Below are 20,533 nucleotides of genomic sequence, written 5' to 3'. Positions count from 1 at the left end.
CAAAGTCTTAGACCCAACACTGATCCACCAATGTAGGAAGTTGGCTCTGTAAATACTATCTAAAAGTGAGAGATAGTGTGCACAGAGTCCAAGGGTTCCCCTTAGAGGTTGATAGTGGCAAAATTAGATAATACTTGTAGAAAAATGGCTCCCTGTTGCAGTGACCCCCCCCCCCCACTTTTTGCCTGATATTGATGCTGACTTGACTGAGAAGTGTGCTGAGACCCTGCAAACCAGGCCCCAGCACCTGTGTTCTTTCACTTTAAAAAGTACCATTGTTCCACAATTGGCACATCCCCGGCACACAGATAAGTCCCTTGTAAAAGGTACCAGTGGTACCAAGGGCCCTGTAGTGACCAGGGAAGGTCCCTAAGGGCTGCAGCACGTGTTCTGCCACCCTAAGGGACCCCTCACCTAACACATGCACACTGCCATTGCAGATTGTGCGTGTTGGTGGGGAGAAAAAGGTGAAGTCGACATGGCATCTCTCTCAGAATGCCATGCACACACAATACTGCCTGTGGCATAGGCAAGTCACCCCTCTAGCAGGCCTTGCAGCCCTAAGGCAGGGTGCACTATACCACAGGTGAGGGCATAGCTGCATGAGCAATATGCCCCTACAGTGTGTAAGTCTGTGTGGCCATATTAAGTGTATGGTCTGGGAGTTTGTCAAAACGAACTCCCCAGCTCCATAATGGCCACACTGAATACTGGAAAGTTTGGTATCAAACTTCTCAAAATAATAAACCCACACTGATTCCAGTGCTGGATTTATTGAAAAATGCACACACAGGGCATCTTAGAAGATGTCCCCTCTATTTTACCCAATCCTTCAGTGCAGGACTGACAGGTCTGTGCCAGCCTGCCACTATGACGAGTTTCTGACCTCCTGCGGTGAGATCCTTTGTGCTCTCTGAGGCCAAAAACAAAGCCTGGACTGGGTGGAGGTGCTTCATACCTCCCCCCTGCAGGAACTGTAACACCTAGCAGTGAGCCTCAAGGGCTCAGGCTTTGTGTTACAATGCCCCAGGGCACTCCAGCTAGGGTAGATGCCCGCCCCCTGGACACAGCCCCCACTTTTGGCGGCAAGTCCAGAGGAGATAATGAGAAAAACAAGGCGGAGTCACCCACCAGTCAGGACAGCCCCTAAGGTGTCCTGAGCTGAGATGACTCCTGCCTTGAGAAATCCTTCATCTTGGTTTTGGAGGAATCCCCCAATAGGAATAGGGATGTGCCCCCCTCCCCTCAGGGAGGAGACACAACGAGGGTGTAGCCACCCTCCACGACAGTAGCCATTGGCTACTGCCCCACAGACCTAAACACACCCCTAAATTGAGTATTTATGTGCAACCCTGATCCCAGGAAATCAGATTCCTGCAACCTGAAGAAAGAAGAAGGACTGCTGACCTGAAAGCCCCGCAAAAACAACAGAGACGACAACTGACTTGGACCCAGCCCTACCGGCCTGTCTCCAGACTCAAAGGACCTGCACAGCAACGCATCCAGCGGGACCAGCGACCTCTGAGGACTCAGAGGACTGCCCTGCACCCAAAGGACCAAGAACCTCCCGAGAACAGCGGCGCTGTTCAGAAACAGCAACAAACTTGCAACTTTGAAGCAACTTTAAAGAGACTCTCACTTTCTGCCAGAAGTGTGAGTCTTCACACTTCTGCACCCAACACCCCCGGCTCAAGTCCAGGACAACCAACACCGCAGAGAGGACTCCCATATATATGTATATTTATACATATATATAATTATGTATATATGTTTTTGGCATTTTTGCCTTCCTTAAAGGCATGTACATTTTTTACTTCAGTCAAGTGAAAAAGCTAAAATCCATAACATCCATAACTGTTAGTTCCTCCATGACATGATTGGTCAGTCTATGGGGTGGTTTCATTTCAGCCAATCCACAACTAAATTGATGACCTAAAACACAACAAATCTACGTTAACTGTAAAATTTTCCTCCAGTGTATCGTTGTCTCTTACGTCTCGTCTGTAACTCCATTGTCTCATCGCCTCTCGGGTATCTTGTTCTCAGGAATAAACTTTTACTGCTTCCATCTACTTCCATCCTCGAGGAAAGACCAGATATTAGTAACATTCTCAAACAATAGAACATTTCAACTTATGCAGTGCTTGGTTAAAACATGACCTTGTAAGACATAACACTGCAACCCACTAGGGTTAGATGCAGGTACATCTACACAAACTTCAAAGACACTTTTATGAAAGCTTTGAATCATGCAAAATAATCACAGCGTTAGGATATTATTTTGCTCAGACAAGAACAGAAAAACAAACATTTTCAAAAGTTACATATTTTGCATGTTAGTTCATTACACATTTTTAGTTTGAAAATCATTAATAAACATATTAGAAAATTCACACTCTCACAATACCACTGCGAAGATTCTTGGCCGTATTATTTCCAACAGGTTTATGGCCTGGGTACATGATGAGTCTGTTCTCCACCACTGTCAATATGGGTTTAGATGTAAAGCTGGAAGGTAAGAACGTAAGGAACTTGCAGTTATCTAGAGTCTGTACCAGATAATTTGTTATCAAAGGTAAGGAACTTGTTCGTTATGGCTAGCCGTCTGGCACAATTTGGAGCCTGTATTGACCAAGGAGATAATAAGGGACTGTTTGGCTCTAGATTGTGGCCCTTCTGTACCCTGGCTTGCTTATTGAACAAGTGAATTTACTGAAGTTGGAGTGCTAAATCTGTTTACTGTCCTGTCTTTCTGCATTGAGATAAACAAGAAAGCTGTAGCTAAAGCACTTTAGGATCATATAGAACTAAGACGTCTCAGAGATATGGAGGGGAAGTTCAGTGTTGACAAATAACTTTGTTTTGTTTGAGGGAACTGAACTGATCAACTGACTATATTTGGCCTGCCCATAGTCGCTTGGGGCATTCCTTGCTTTTTCAATTCAGGGCGGGCACTTTACAATATCTCCTCTGTTTTCCCCTGGGATTCGTACATAATCTTGATGTCAAGTAGTGCCCTCTTTGCTTCATTTTATGTTTTTTTGTATGTTTTATGAAAGATATAGTACGTTTTCTATCATTCCATTTTTAAAGAAATATTGCCATGATGTTGGTCAGTGCAGGCCTGCTCTGAGATTTTTTCAGTTATTTACAAATGAATAAATAGTTTTTTACGTAGGGGCTTTTTTAAAGTCGGCCATACGAGCCCGATGGTCTATACTGTTTTAGAAATTGTATTTTATTGTTTTACTGTTTTATATCTTCATATTTTAGTTTTCTTAGATGCTATGATTGGTATTGTATGCTTTTCTGTGCACTTTCATGGGTGCCAGAATGCATCTGAATAAAGTTATATATTGATTGATTGATTGACTTCAATTTAGATTCCCCTGGAGGAAAGACAACAGGAAAGTAACTATATCCACACCTAATCGGTTTGGGAAGATCAGCACTCAAAGTGTGCGGGTTGATATGTTTCAGAGATTGCACCTTATGGAGTCTCTGTATTCTCTTTATTTGAAATATTTATCATTTCATTCTGCATTCTCAGTTGGCCATTGCTCTGGCTGCAAAAGCATTGGACATTTAAACTCGGCTGTGTTATCTCTTAGGACAGTATTCTCTGAAGGCATGATTGCATTAGGAGTGGACATTCCTTTTTTACCAAACCTTGATACAGAATTTCATTTGTTTAATGTAATTTTACTCGTGCCTTTCAATCTTTCTCCTCAAGGTGAAGTGGGACTCTTCTTTCCACAGATTCCTTGTTGTCCTCTCTACTCACTCCACTCCCTGGGTGAGTTAAAAGGTTACTTGTTTATACATAGTTTTCTTTATTTACTTGGTCTAAGCCTGTATCTAGCATTTGCCTGTAGTGGACTTGACATCACCTACAATTGTGACGTTTTATATTGAATCCATAATCAAAGTCTCAGTGTGCAGCCGGATGCTGGTGAATGGTAATGCTGCTGAAAAAAATCGGGTCGATTCTGGCTTCTGTGAAACTGTTCAAATAAGGAATTTGTGGGACCATATGTTTCCATCACAAAGAATATAGCAGAAAGTATGTATCTTTGTCTTTCTTTCCATTTGTAGGGGATTGTTTCAAAATAGAAGCTCTTAAAGACTGGTAGGCATCATTCTCTGCAATCTTTAGAAATCCAGAACTTCCCCTCTTCTTCTGTTAGTGGTGTCCTCTAGAGTCTTAACTGCATTCGTTCTTCAAGGAGTCACCCTTTAAATCTTTGCCTTCTTGCTCTTTATTACATTTAAGAAAGTATTCCTTGTTGATGATAGTTTGGGTAGATGGGTTAGAGAATTACAAGCACACCCTTTGAGGTTTTCCCATCCCAACTTTTCACTTGATGAGGTGGTTTTAAACCATCATTTTTTCCAGAGATTGTTCTGGTTTCCATCGTGCTTAAAAAAAATAACTTTGCCATCTTTCTATCCTCCGCCTAATCTGCCTCAGGTGGAGGAATGTGTTTATCTCCTAAACCTCAGAAGGACTCTCAGATTCTTTGTGGAAGGAACAAAAGAATACAGGATTAATAACCAACTCTTACTTATTTTGGTCCTAAGAGGGAATAGACTATCAAAGCACACAAGATATCTTGTTGGATTGCTATATTAAGAAGTACTCCTAACCCGGGCAATAAGAGCCAGTTACTACTCATTCAGTTAGGGGTAGAGTAGTAACATTGGCACGGTTGAGGAAGTACCTGTAAGAGAAATCTGCTAAGCTGCAACTTTATCTTCTCTTCATAGGGTTGTGAAACATGATTATTTGATTATTTGGGATTTAGTCAGGCTCAAATTGGCATGGCAGTTCTGCACATGTTTTTGGTTCAAGAAGGGAAGGCTCTAATCAGTGTCAAACCCTCTTCATTATGTGAACTACTAAGGAAATCTTTCATGATGACTTAGAGGGAAGAAATATCCATTAACAGAACAAGTTTCCTTACCTGTGTAAAGCCCTTTTCTAATGAACATGAGCCTTCCTGCAGATCCTCCTAATTGCTGTTCCGTATAGCCTCTTTTGGGGAAATGTTATTTACCATTGTATAAAATGCTGGCTCTGATGTGTTTTAACTTGGCCTTTTGAGCATGGGAATTGTGACCGGCCGATGTCACCGATGTGTGTTGTGACTTTATAAACCCAACATATAATTTCTGGATGACGTTGATAGAAGCCACAGTGGACACTGCAGAAGTGCCACCTTAAGCTGGAAGGATGAATTGCTGAAACGAAATACCAGATCTAGAGGTAATATTTAGAGTTTGGTGGATGTGCTACACCTGCCAAAAATTGGCCACTCTCTTTAAACTGTATACATTTGTATACACTTTAAATAGTGCATAAGGGACACATTGGTATATACAGTGAATAGGGCGGTTGGGATATCCACCAATTTCTGTCACGTGGCCTACATCCACCGAACTCTGGATAACTCCACTAGTTTGCTACCTGGCTACGCTTCAAGATGAGAAGTCTGCAGGAAAATGTATATCCATCAGAAAAAGCATCACAGAAGATAACAAACTTTTTATTTTGATTGCATCATGGGGAGGGCGTGAGCTTTGGTGTGGCATTCTGTTAGTGATACTTACAGGTGTGAGTGATATGATTAAATGGCATCCTATATCATTCACAGTGGTTGTGGTTTAGTTTCAACAAAGTAATCGGGTAGCATAAGTGAATTTGCATGACCTTTGACAACACATGGCCCTACTTAATCTATAATTCGAATGGGTAAATCACAGGAGTTACCAAGCAGTAGTTATAAAGTGTGGCAAGTAGAACCCCAAACCACCTTCTCTGGCGACAAGGTTCTTCATTGTATCCCTCAATGTGCCGAGGATCGGCTGCTTTCCATATAATTATCGCACTTTGCGCTGCTGTATTAATTCTTTTTTCCTGATGTGATGTTTCCAAATATGTGTTTGTTTTATTGCATTTTTTTAAGTGCTCATTTCTTGAACCATCCATAGACAAAATGACGCACAAGTGGTAATACTGATTACAGGTAATTAAATAACTAGATAAACTAAAATTCGAATCTGAAATGGTCCCTTGAATTCTGAAAACTGTCTTTAGGACCAGGAAGCTAAAGAGTTGATTAGATAAATGTGTTCATGTTCTTTAATCGTATTGCTGGTACACAGAACATCACACATTTATAAAGAAAAGGTAAGGCCGTTATGTAAATGAATCAATACATTTCTTGACAATTTAAAGGTAGGCTCTTGGGCCTTTTTGACCTGTTGTTGTGCCTTTAAAATGTAAAAGTCTATTTCAGATTAGACAGCTTAGTTGCACTTCACAGGTTGAGAGAATAGTCCCGCTACATTCGTCATCACCCAGAGGAAAAGCAATTTCATATTTACTCTTGTTATCTGCAGAAAATAATTCGCAGCTGCTTCTATGTTAAGTTCGTTATCAATTCAAATATTAATGAAGTGAAGACCCGATTATTAGGCAACCAAACTGCTGTAATTAGATTTAACAGTCGTAGTGTATTGCCTTATGCAGCTTTTGAACATCTATTTAAACTCAATTACTGATTAAATGAAGTTACTAATGACAAATTGAAGCAATTACACGCCTTCCTGGGGGAGGTTAAACACTTTAGCGAATCCTGTCCTTTTACTTACAACCGGTATTCTTTAAAGAGAATTAGCAAGCCTCATTGAAACGTCAGGTAAATAAATATTACCGCTGAAGAAGCCTGCATGCATACACAGCTATGTACAGAGTGAAATTAGTTAATAAAACCAGAAGACAAACATATTCCACTTACAATTCGGTGAATAAAACAATGTTTATAATAATAACAAATGTAAAGGTCACTGTGTTAAGTGGCAAAGCACAACGAAATCATCACCGAAATATACTTTGACACTTGGAGAAAAAACTGCCCTGATTATCTGGTTATCTGTGATGTGTCATGGATGCTCTTCTTGGCTCCTCGTCTCATTACAATCTGCTGCTTAATTTAAAGGTCCAGAGACGTATGTTCAAAGCAGAGTTCTAAAATATACTATTCACTCTTCAAATTCGTTTTCCTTGAAATATTTGCATCTACACATTTGGGCGCCAGAAACGTTTTACAGGCTGTCACATCGCTACAGGACCATCAGTGCTCCATGACTGTGTCGTGCCTAGGTGGTTGTGTTCAGCGGTTCTAGCCCTCACTCAAATTAACGTATTGTCATCAGTAAGCAACCTTCAAGGTAAAGTGGTTTCAGCAAGTGCAAAAACCTAAGATCTATAACTCACACCCATGACTCCTATATGTGATATTTGGTGGGCAGTCATGTGGTGATTTCCTTTCTTACCTAACCGCAGATTCCTCACTGTCCCACCCTGCTCTTCGTTCTGTGGAATTGACTCTTTTAGTCCAATAATAAGATACCAATCTTGAAGTGTGCAAACTGCTATATCCTGATTCCAGTGGCTCTGCATCCAACGTCACAGCCAGATATCAGAAAGAAACTGATGTCAGCAAGCGGAGATGATGCATATATAGGGCCCACAACTGCATGTCCAAGGAGGGGCAGATCGGATGTGGAGCCACTTAGTGGCACCTGCCAGCATGCGAGGGAACCGACATCAGAGTTTCCGGATCCAGCCTGATGCCTAGCTAAAAATCACAAAGTGATGAATCTGAAGTTAGATGGAGTCTCTACCAAAAGAAGGCATGAACCGAGTAAGTAACTTGTTCTTCCAAAATCATGTGCAGTTGATGCAGAACTATACCCTGTTGAAGTGCAACCTTTCCACATCAGTATATGTAAGCTCATATCAATCATTTGGAAGTGATTGTTTTTCTTCCATAGATGCACAGCAGGAAGGTTCTGGTGTTGATGGTCAGTACCACTCTTTTGAAGTATGACAGCAAGTAAGAGGGTGTGGCCTTCATTGAGTGGATATACAGTGATAATCTTGCATTTGTCAATTTCCAGATGCATTCCCTATTCAAGTTGGTTATTTGGCAATCAAGGGACTACATTGTTCATGTGGATGCTCCCAGCAGGCTGCATATATCTTCACAAGAACAGTGTCTTTATTGTGTGTGGAAACAACATTCATTGGTATGCCAGTGAACCGGCATTTTCCAGATATGATTTATGACCTCATGACCGTGATTTCACAATGATTGTGGTTTATCAGTGTGTTTGACTGTGTTCACTGTGCTCCTGCTAACCAGGACCCCAGTGATTATGCTCTCTTCCTTCCAACTTGGTAACTTTGTTACTTGACCCCCACATTATGCATACTGGTGCCCCCATGTAAGTCCCTAGTATATGGTACCCAGGGCACTGAGCTTTTCTTTTGATTATTTTCTTTTCTCAGTTGGACTTATCATGGTCCTGGAACAAACCTTGATTCATTACCAAGGTGTACCGTCAAATATATATTGTTATATCCACACATGTGATAAGCAACTTCTACACAGAATATTACAAGACGACCATATTGTGACACAGCTCAAATAACTTACAGTCTTTAATGAGGTTTGATTCTTGAGTATAATCCTTGGTGGTTCTTTTATTGCTTCTATACAGATATCTTCTCTCTTCCTATCGTTTGTTCGCCACTAGGGTCACTGATATGCATTTTTGTAATCTTATACACTGGGTGATACAACGACTCACTCCATAAAATTCTTATCTATGGGCTATATCCATTCAGCATGCCTATTATTTCTTTCTCTAGCAATCTAGGCGAGCACCAATCGGTTATTTGCTAACCCACCTAACACAAAAGGAGGGGTACATTTTTTTTTTTTGGTGATGGCAAAGATCGTACACTAGGCATTGGAACTATTGGCTGACCATGATATGTTTTGGATATTGTTTCACAGCCTTGAAAAAGTTGTTTTCACGACGAAACACGTGTCGGCTGTACATACATGGATTGGTACAACGTTTGCTGTTTTCATTGAATACCCAAGAAGAATAAAGGACTTACATTTGAAATGCTTGGATGTTCCGTGGTTCTTTCAACTTAATGGTACCCAGGGCATTGGGGTACCAGGAGATCCCCATGGGCTGCAGCATGTAGTATGCCACCTATGGGGAGCCAATGCAAAGTGTTCTGCAGGCCTGCCATTACAGCCTGCGTGAAAGGGTGCATGCACCCTTTTTCACTACAGGTCACTGCACCAGGTCGCTGCAAGTCACCCCTATGGCAGGCCCTCTTAGCCAGAGGGAAGGGTACAAGTACCTGTGTGTGAGGGCACCCCTGCACTAGCAGAGGTGCTCCCACAAACTCCAGTTCCATTTTCATGGACTTCGTGAGTGCCGGGAACACCATTTTATGCGTCTACTGGACTTAGATCACAACTTATGTCCAGCTACATAATAATAACTCCGAACCTAGTCATGTTTGGTATCAAACATGTCAGAATCATACCCCAATATGGTTGCACGTATTGGAAGTATGATTCCATGCACTCTGGGGCCTCCTTAGAGGACCCCCAGCATTACTCATACCAGCCTTCTGGGGTTTTCCAGGCAGCCCAAGCTGCTGCCACCCCTCAGGCAGGTTTCCGCCCTCCTGCTGCTTGAACAGCTCAAGCCCAGGAAGGCAGAACAAAGGATTTCCTTTGGGAGAGAGTGGTAACACCCTCTCCCTTTGGAAATAAGTGTTACAATGCTTGGGAGGGGTAGCCTCCCCAACCCACTAGTATGCTTTAAAGGACACATTTGGTGCCCCATGCATAAACCAGTCTACATCAGTTCAGTGACCTCCAGTCCCTGATCTGGCGTGAAACTGGACAATGGAAAGGGTAGTGACCACTCTCCTGTCCATCCCCACCCCTGGGGTGGTGCTCAGAGTTCCTCCAGAGGGTCCCTGGGTTCTGCCATCTTGAATCCAAGGTTGGCAGGGACCTCTGGGAGCATCTGAGTAGCCAGGTCAGGCAGTTGACGTCAGAGCCCCCTCCTGAGAGGCGGTTACCTGGGTAGGTGACCAATCCCCCTTTCAGGGCTATTTATGGTCTCTCTCTTGGGTGGGTCCTCAGATTCAGCTTGCAAGATTCTAGCAGGACTGCTCTGCAACCTCTACTTCGACTTCTAGCCACTGGAACCACAACTGGACCCTCCAGGAACCAACAATCTGCATCCTCAATGAAGACTCTGCTTGCAACATTGTTTCCACAGCCCCTTCCAGCTACTGCAACATTTCCCTGGCTGTGAATCCTCTGAGGGCAGCAAGTCTTCAGTCTGCACAAGAAGGAAGAAGGAATCTCCCTTGGAGTGAAGAAGTCACTCCCCTGCATCACAGGCACCAACTTCAATGACGACCGACTGCGTCTCCTCTCATCCTCACCTGCATGAATCCTGCATCAGGGTGGTGGTTCGGAGTAGTCCTCTTGGTCATCTCTGCCAGCTGTCCAACTTTGGTGAAGGTAAGCTCTTGCCTTCCCACGCAGGACAGTACCCCTATGCACCACGTCTCTTGCAGCTGCCAATGGCTTGTTTGCATCTCCTCCAAGGAATCTTCAGGCTCTGTGTAGCACCCCCCTTGCCCACCCAGTATTCATTCCTGCAACGCACAGCCCTCTGCATGCTTCTTCTGTAGCATGGGACCCTTCTCCAGTAGTCCTGCGTGGGCTCCTCCACGACTCATGTTTCCTCATCCAGTGGGTCTCCTGTGGGGGCTGCCTCTTCTTCTTTGGACTCTCTGCCTTGCTAAGGGTTCGCCTAGGGCTCCCCCATGGGTTAAGTCCTCCTGGACCTTCCTGGTCCCCGCAGCTCCACTTTTGCTTCACCGCGACTTCTGCCTTTGCCAAGGCTTGTTGGTAGCTTTTCCACGCCACTGACCGACTGCAACAATCCATCCAGTTTGGGCCGTCGACTGCATCCTCCAGGAACCCTTCACCTGCTCCAGGGCTGCATTCCTGACTGTCTTTGTCCTTCCGTCGACCAACTCCTGCATCCACAGCTGAGTGGGTAGTAGCTCCTACTCCTCCTGGACTCTTCTCTGACTTCTGGACTTGGTTCCCTTTTTCCACAGGTCTTCCTCTTCAGGAATCCACTGCTGGTTTCTTGCGGTGTTGTCTGGGTGTTGCAGTTTCTTCTTGTCCTTCCTTTTGGGTGATCTGGGGATAATCTAGTAATTTACTCCTTTCCTCTTGGTCGCTAGGGGGCACTATGGTACTTTCCTTTGGGGTTTCCTAGTACCCCCAGCTCCTGCCTACACATTCCACTTACCTAGGTGGGTGTCCTGTGTTCGCATTCCATTTTTTCAGTGTATGGTTTGGGCTCCCCCTAGGGTCACTATTGTCTATCTGCATTTGCTTTTTTTGTATCACTTTGTATGCCTATTTCTGATAACTAGTGTACATATCTAGTGTGTTTGCTTACCTCCTATTGGAGGGTTTCCTATCTAGTGTTTTGGTACTGTTACTGTAATAAAGACCCTTTATTTTCGTAACACTTTGGGGGTCATTCTGACCTTGGCGGTCCATGACCGCCATGGCGGAGTGCGGCGGAAGCACCGCCAACAGGCTGGCGGTACTTCCTGGGCCATTCTGACCGCGGCAGTAAAGCCGCGGTCAGAAAAGGGGAGCCGGCGGTTTCCCGCCAGTTTCCCGCTGGCCCAGGGAACCCGCCATGGCGGCGCTGCTTGCAGCACCGCCATGGGGATTCTGACCCCCTTCCCGCCAGCCTGTTTCTGGCGGTGTCCACCGCCAGACCCAGGATGGCGGGAACGGGTGCCGTGGGGCCCCTGGGGGCCCCTGCACTGCCCATGCCACTGACATGGGCAGTGCAGGGGCCCCCTAAAGGGCCCCACAAAGATTCTCACTGTCTGCTTAGCAGACAGTGAAAATCGCGTCGGGTGCCACTGCACCCGTCGCACCCCTTCAACTCCGCCGGCTCCATTCCGAGCCGGTTTCATTGTTGAAGGGGCTGTCCCGCTGGGCCGGCCGGCGGTCTTCTGGCCGTCGCCCGCCGGCCCAGCGGGAAAGCCGGAATGACCGCCGCGGTGCGGTCTTTCGGCGGGAACCGCTTGGCGGGCGGCGACCGCCGACCGCCGCGGTCAGAATGACCGCCTTAGTGTGTTCTAACGTGTGTAAGTGCTGCGTGACTACAGTGATATTGCATAAGCTTTGCATGTCTCCTAGGTAAACCTTGGCTGCTCATCCACAGCTACCTCTAGAGAGCCTGGCCTCTAGACACTGACTACACTACACTGATAGGGGACAGTACCCACCACACACCAAGCCAGCTTTCTACAGTGGCCAAGCCAGCCTAGATGTCAGATGCATCCCAATTACTATCCGTCCACTGGCCTGCATCATCTGCAGCCATCAGAGTCGGAGACCCTGCAGTGTACCCACAATTGCACCCTGTGGCCCCCACATCAGCCTATTCAATGACTTGGGCTCTCTCTGAGGATGCTGATGCCCGCAGGTCGCCCCCTGTGACCGGACTTGGCTGATCCAGTACCCGCTTGCTCTCTGATGTACCCCCTCCTTGCTTAGCCCTTCCGGGAAGGGAGCTCCACATTCTCTAATCCACGTGGCACCCTGGGACGAATTTAGGCTCCTGCACCACCCATCACTTCTGATCTGGTCCCCAGGAGCCACAGACGAGGGGCCGGGCTGCCCACACAAACCTGGTGGCCACAACCTGAGCCCAATCATGGCACTTGCTTTTAGAGGCTGATTCGCAGCTGGGTTTGCCGGCCCTGGTTGTCTGCCATCTCACCATCATCGAGTGCCCACCAGCGCTCCAATGTTTGCATTCACCACCCCCTTACCGGCTCTGCTCATCGGTCCTGGAATGAGCTATGTTGCCTCAATGTTCCCTGACACCCTGAATCCTGTAAGCAAGGGAGCCTGCACTGAGGGATAGCCGCCACTGCTACAGCGATTGCTGCCAGCACTTCTACATCTGCAGGAGAAGCATGGCATACTACACCGTCCTTGGATGCTGACCAGGGGGCAGGTCCCTGCACCCGTGAAAATGCCGGTATGGTTGCCTCACAGCTGGAGGCCCGTCACCACTGCAGAAGGCCCCAGGGGATATCGGCCTGCACCTGCATGTCCTTGGACTCCATTTAACCCCTTCTGTGGGTGGAAGTTAGTGGTGGCGTCTAGCCCTCTCCCCTTCCCTTTGTGGTAACCAGGCCACATTGAGATACTGGGGTGCTTCAAACTTTCTCCCTGCCTTACAGCTGGGAGCTCGGCCGGCGAAAACCTACTGCTGTTTCAACCCATGCATTCTGAAATCGCCTCTCTCTCTTTGGCATTCAGTTCAGGGTGCGCAGAGGACTGCATTGTAGGTCATTGGCCAATGCCAACCTCATTCTGGGGACTGTCTAACAACTGCGGACATACAGGCAGCCTACTGGTTCCGCAGGATCCCAGACCAGGGCGCTCACAGCTGCCCAACATTGCAGACCGTCCCCCTGGCTCCCCTTTCCCGGCGCTGACACCGTAAAGACAGGAGTACAGTTTACCTCAACAGGCGTCCCAGATGCCCTATCTGAAGATATCTGAACAATTTTAGAGACCCCAGGTCTTCCCCTGTGAGGCTAGCTGTCCATAATTGCCCTGATGATTACCTCACACAGCCCTGTACTCGTCGTTGTTCCTTAGTCCCACTGTACCTCGGATAATGGGCAGGCTACACTCTGCTACACCCGTGCCGCCTCCAGCCACCGCGGTCCCAACCTCCGGACATGCCACTGTTAGGTGTGACCCTATTTGTCTCCACATTCGACAAGCTGGATCAGTTGCTGGGAGCCACTGAATGTTCCCAAATTTCCATGGAAACCAAGTTCGGATCCCCGCCCAGCGAACTGAGCTTCATAAGCGACGACCACCGCAAGCTCGCAGACAGGGTTTCGGATGGGGAAGAGGCCCTTGCTACCTTTAGCGACTGATAACCAGGTGGTCATTAGAGAGCTCCAAGACTGTTCAACACCTGGAAGACAGGGTGGGAAATGTGGAGGGTTGTTTTCTTCGAAGTAACATGCAAATCCTGGATCTGCCAGAGGGGGTTGAAGATCAAGGCCTCCCTCTCCTATGTGTTTTGGTTCAAATCATTCACCCTCCAGCTGACCTCACCCCCTTTCTTTCCCCCCTCGAGAGAACGCATGAGTGCCCGCTTGCAAACCCCCCTCCGGGTGCACCCTAGCGCCCCATCCTGGCAAAACGTTTACAATACAGAGACTGGGAAACTATCCTGCAAGGGGCCCAACAGGTGGGCCCACTTCAAGTGGAGAATAAGTCCATTATGCTGTTACCAGACTAGCACTGATCAGCCCCAGCGCTCCTCCTTTTTAGGGGTTAAGCAACGCCTGTGACGGTTGGGGCTCCTTGCTATTTCCAGCCCACCTTCAGGTCATGTCTAACGAGACCTCCATGTTCTTCACAGACCCACAAACGCTTGGGACTAGCTGGATCAACACTACGGGGACTTGCCACTAAATCGGGCCGGACCTCGCCACTAGCAGAAGGGCAGGGCACATGTGGAGGTCGCTCCCTGCTCCTCCTTGACCACTTCCCCTGCTCTCAAACAGATCCTCAAAGACCGGAGATGAGCCTTGCAGGCTGCGGCCAACCTGGGGACCACCGTAGTACTCACTGATGATGAGAATTGTATTCTTATCTTTCTGTCGAGGATGACCCCCTCTCCTCTAATGACTGTCACCAAGATTGCCAGACTCTCCCGGTGGTGACTCAGCAAACTGCGGATAACCTTCTTTGATTGTTTTCTTTCACAGACATTGTAAGCCTCTACCCCATAACATATGTTCTTACATCCTTATTAGCTACACTTTTTCCTTAGTCTCCTTATCTCATTTCACAGGATGGGTGGCAAATCCTGCGTGAGATCCTGATGTTATCTTGCTTCAACCTGCCCAGGGGACCTTCCTCCCTGGTCTTCTCCTCACACGCTCCATCTGGACATGACATTTTAGGATCAATGACCAACCTATACCTACATACTAACACCTCCCATGGCAAAGGGTCCAGGGCGACCCTCTGGTCCCACCGTGTCCGATGTGACTTAACTTCTGATACACAGGGGGCATTGGACACCACACAGCACCACCAGCCTAGGCCACACCCCCACATTACACTAGAGTTTGCCTTGTGACAGTGCTCAGTCTGGGCATGCTATTGGTTGTGGCAGGCTCTTTGTGTTGTTCCCTCTAGTTTCTGACAAGTTCATTCACCCCTTACCCCTCCTTGCCTCCCCACCACCACCCCTGCTCAACAGTGTCAAGCAGGCCATACACTAATTGCATGGCCTGGACTGGGTGGCCCCATGAGACAGGGGTGCCTCCAGGAGATTTCTCACCATGCGTATCAGATGATGTTCATTCCTGACACTGTAGCTCCCTTATCGGCTAAACGATTTCTCACCGTGAATGTGTGCGGAATGTACACATCCCATAAACTTTATGCAGTTTACACCTATCCTTAATGCTACTAGACTCGCATAGTCCTTCTCCAGGAATCATACACAACAACTGAGGAGCTAGAGAGACTTCGTAAATGCTGGTGGTGTACCATCTATGCTTCCACTTACTCAGCAAATGCTCGAGGTGCCCCGATATGGGTTAGACCTGGTGTACCCTTTCAGGAAACCGGAACTGTCCTAGACAAGGAAGACAGGTACGTCCTTCTAGAGGATTGCCTAGACAGTTGACCTATACTTATAGGATGCATCTGTGCCCCCAATGTGGGACTCTCTCCCAGCTGAACTAGCTCACCACACTCAGTTGCCCTGGATCCTCAGAGGTGACTTCAACTGTGTGTTGGACCTAGACTTGGACAGATCCCGCCTCCTGCTGCCGTGCTCCCCCCATGTCCACTGGCCAGTTGGAGCTGGGCACAACATTGGTCCATAGCAGACTCTTGGAGATTAATACACCCCAGAACCAAATTCTACTCCATGCCTCATAAACTGGATGTCTGCCTAATCCGCTTCCTCTGCTCCACTTCCTTACTGCCCCTCATACGCCATTCAGATTATCTGGGGCGCATCATCTGACATCTCACCATGATGCCCACATGGTGGACAGGAGATGGCTATCACTGCGTTCTCCTCCGGTGTGGCGGCTAGCCTGTGATTGTCTGGAGGATCCTGTCTTCTGTGCAGCACAGGAAACCCATATCCGGCAATATTTCACCAAAAATCAAAATACAGCCACTATCGGAACCTCGAATGGGGCTCTTTCAATTTGGTAATGATGGGGACTTGTATACAAGAGATAGTGGTGGTACGGAGGACACAGGACAGGGAGATAATAGAGTCTGAGCATCGTCTCGCTCACCTGAGGAAGATAGAGGACTGAGACCACACAATGGCTCAGACCTGCAAAAACATGAAAAACAATTAGGCCGCCCTCCAGGAACTCTTGCACAATTTAACTTCGGGGTCCATGTGACAAGAGTACATAGAGAAGGAGATTAATCTTTTAGCCTGGCTAATCAGGCAATAAACCACTGCTGGCCTGTAGGAAGCTGGCTCTGTATATACTATATCAAAATGAGATATAGTGTGCACAGAGTCCAGAGGTTCCCCAGAGGCTTAACAAACGCTAAAGTAGATAATACTAATGCTTTCTTTTGTGATAGTGTGGTCGAGCAGTTAGGCTTATCAGAACAAAGCATTTGTTGTCCAAACACAGACAATAGAAGAAGCACACACACTTAATGACTAAACTCCAGACCAATGTTTTTCATATAGCAAAAATAGCTTTTATTAATTTATTTCTAACATAAGTATTTCACATCAATCCACTGTGATTGGAATTGGTAAATTGTACAGTTTTTGAATGAATGGCAATAATCTGTTTTAAAAGTTGACAGTGCAATTTTAAAAGGGAAGAAAAGTTAGTACATGTTGCAGGTAAGTACAACACTTACAGTTCCAGTCTCCAGGGGTTAGGAAGTCCACTGGTTCAAGTTAACCCCAGACACCCACTACCAGCAACACGGGGCCATCCGGGTGCAGAGGTCCAATTTGAGGCAAACTTAACATGGGCTTCTGTGGAGACTGGGGGGCACTCAGTTTCAGATCTGCTGGCAGGTAAGTAGCCGTGTCTTTGGAGGGCAGACCTGGGAGGTTTAGAGGAGCACCAGGGGGGGCCACAAGTGGACACCAAACTCCCTCCCTCAGCGGCACAGGGGTGGCCATGTGAAGCATGCAAACAGAGCGTAAGGCTCCCAATGCTTTCCTATGAGGGGAGCCCTGGGGTCACTTAGATGCTGCACGCTTGGTCCAAGGGGTTGGCTCAGGCAAATACCAGGCTGGACAAGTAGGAGGGCCGCCTTCTGAACGTTGCTGCACCAGAGGTCAGGTTCTCCAAGGCCTGGGGGTTGCGGGTGCAGTGTACCTTAGGTGTCGGATATCTTCGTCCAGAGCTTTTGCGGTCAGGGGGGTCCTCTGGATTCATACTGCAGGAGTCATCGTTGTGGGCAGGAGAGTTCAACCCAGGGTGGACACTTACTCGGAATCGCCTGGGGAACCTCTCTAGCCAGTTGGGCCACCTGGACATGGGCCGTGGGCATCAGGTGCAGAGTGATCAGGACTCATGGATCTCGGGAGGCTCTGGAGTCCTTAGATATAGTTTCTTCTTGGACAGGGCCGCTGTCTACAGGAGTTCTTGGTCCTCTGTGATGCAGGGCAGTCCTCTGGAGCTTGGCAGAGGCTGCTGGTCCCACAGGATGCGTAGCTTTCTTTTTGCAGGTTCTTTGAAGCAAAAGACAGGCGGTAGGGCTGTGGCCAAGTCAGTTTTCGTCTTCCCTTTTCTCTGCTGGGGCTTCAGCTTAGCAGTCCTTCTTCTTTCTTCTTGTGAGGTCGCCAGGAATCTGATGACTGGGGTTCAGGGGTGCCCTAAAATCCTGGATTCAGGGGTGTTACAGGGGTCAGAGGGCAGTAGACAGTAGCAACTGACATTGAGGGTGGCTACACCCTTCTTGTGTCAACTCCCTTTGGGGAGAGGGACACAAACCTAACCCTTAATGGTCCCTGTCTCCCAAATTACGATGGATGATTCTGCAGGAAAAGGGTCACCTCAGCTCTGGACACCTTAGGGACAGTCCCAGCTGGGGTGGTCACTCCTTCCTGCTTTACCTAATTTTCCCACTGGACTTGCCACCAAAAGTGGGGATTTGTCCGGGGGGCAAGCAGCTCCACTAGTTAGGGTGCCCTGGGACATTGTAACAAGAGGCCTGAGCCTTTGAGGCTGACCGCCAGGTGTTATAGTTCCTGCAGAGGGAGGTGTGAAGCACCCTGCGCTGCTGCACTGACGGCACCTGAAGCTAAGCATGAAATGGAGTCAGTGGTCAAGATGGTATTGGTTGTCAAATACACATAGCATTACAGCCTTCTACCTCATGCCCCTTTATGGAAGCCTCAATACACACTCTGAGTCACTGTAGACTGTTGACATGCTAATATCTGTCCATAGAACCTGCTTCTATTTACTGTGCCTGGGGCAACATGCAACTGTTGTGTGTATTGTAAAACTCAATAAATACACTTAAAAAAATGATTGTGTTTGTTATGGTCTAGTAGATTGCTGCCTTTCCTTTTAAATGCATTTTTCTGTTGCAGGTCTGGATTGCTCTCTTTTTTCCCCTTTTGTTTTATATTGTTCTTTTGGGGATACTTCCTTTTGCCTTACTTCCTTCCCCTCTCTCCTGCCCCGTACCCCCTCATACTCTCCTTAACCTGTCCATCTCATTTTTATTTTCCTCCCTTCCATTCTCCCCTCCTCCCTGTATCTTTCTACACTTCCCTTTTTTCCCCCACTTAGGTCTTTATTCCCTTTACCCCATTCCCATTCCTTACCTCTTTTGTTTTTGTCCTGCTCTCTGCTTGTCATCACTGTAGGAAAATGCTTCTCATGGCATGGTTACCCCCTAACTCTTTACCTTTTGTTGCTGCTAGTTCTGATTGAAAGTGTGCTGGGACCCTGCTGACAAGGCCCCAGCACAAGTGTTCTTTCCCTAAACTGTACCTTTGTCCCCACAATTGGCACAGCCCTGGCACACAGATAAGTCCCTTTTAAGTGGTACCCCAGGTACCAGGGGCCCTGTGGCCAGGGAAGGTCTCTAAAGGCTGTAGCATGTATTATTCCACCCTGGGGGCCCCCCACTCATCACATACACACTGCCTCTTCAGCTTGTGTCTGCTGGTGGGGATAAAATGACACACAAAAGCGTAAGGCTTCCTAGAAGGGGAACCCGGGGGTCACCTAGACCTAATACTTACCTCCCCAAGGAACTGTTGATTTTTCAGTGTCCACTTTTAAAATAGCTTATTGCCATTTTTGCCAAAACTGTGTACATTACTGTTTTAATTCAAAGTTCCATTCTTACCTGTGTCAAGTGCCTTACAATTTATGTACTTACCTAAATTCTGAATCTTGTAGTTCTAAAATAAATTAAGAAAATAATATTTTTCTATATAAAAAAAAACCTATTGGCCTGGAGTTAAGTCTTTTTGAGTGTGTGTTCTCATTTATTGCCTGTGTGTGTACAATAAATGCTTAACACTACCCTCCGATAAGCCTACTGCTCGACCACACTACCACAAAATAGAGCATTAGTATTATCTAATTTTGCCACTGTCAACCTCTAAGGGGAAGCCTTGGACTCTGTGCACACTATCTCTCACTTTGAGATAGTATATAGAGAGCCAACTTCCTACCATCATCTTTTCCTCCTTCATCAGTCGTTCATTGTAGACTCGAAGAACAGTATGTTAGTTTTCTATCACCCTCTTTTTAAGATAAATACCATGGGCTAGATGTACGAAGATTAGTAATAGTGATTATCAAATAGAGTTTTTTTGCAAATCAGTACTTGGTAATTGCTCTTACCAATGTATATAAGTAATATCTAACACTTTAGCAATTTCTAGTGGGCGTCAAATAGACCTACCTCATGAATATTAATGAGGTAGCTTGCAATTTGTGACCCACTAGGATTCTCTGCCATCACAGGGATGGTGGCCTTATGGGGTCAGCAGATCACCATGCTTGTGATTGCTTTTAAATAAAGCAATAATTTTTTTAACTGCAGCCCGCTTTCTTGAAGGAAAATGGGATTTTTTTTTAAGAGTTGGCAGTGATCAAAGAGATCACTGCCGTCTCTTCTAAAATGTTTTTTTTTTTTTTTAAAACAATCTCAAATGGGTTACCACCAACTTTGAGTTTGTAGTAAAGTGCAAATGTTTTGCGACCGTCTCTCCGTCACAAAACATTTGTACGTCCCAATCTAGTTTGTTATTTTGAAGGATCGCTCTAAAGACCCCTTCCAAATACTGAATTGATATGTATTCGCAATTTCATATTGTGGTTTGGTAATCGCAGTTTGGGATTAATACTTACCAAAATGCATTTTTGCTGTCAGAAATGACCCAAACCTGTGAATCAGGGCGTTTGCAACTGCAAAAATGCTACGTACATCCATCCCTAAGTAATTGATCGTAGTAATCCTAATGCTTTGTATTTGTATTTATTTTTTTAATATTTAACATACCCTTGGAATCG

At 46.5% G+C, this 20,533-nt stretch overlaps 1 protein-coding gene across 2 annotated transcripts in view; it reads left to right on the top strand.

Moving 5' to 3' along the window:
* The window catches only part of DYNC2H1 (dynein cytoplasmic 2 heavy chain 1), a 1,541,159-nt gene that overhangs the window by 1,463,638 nt on the left and 56,988 nt on the right, over window positions 1-20,533 (top strand). The window lies entirely within an intron of this gene.

Source organism: Pleurodeles waltl, chromosome 8, assembly GCF_031143425.1.
Source record: "Pleurodeles waltl isolate 20211129_DDA chromosome 8, aPleWal1.hap1.20221129, whole genome shotgun sequence".
Taxonomy (NCBI): Eukaryota; Metazoa; Chordata; class Amphibia; order Caudata; family Salamandridae; genus Pleurodeles; species Pleurodeles waltl.
This window is presented reverse-complemented; position numbering and strand designations above follow the sequence as displayed.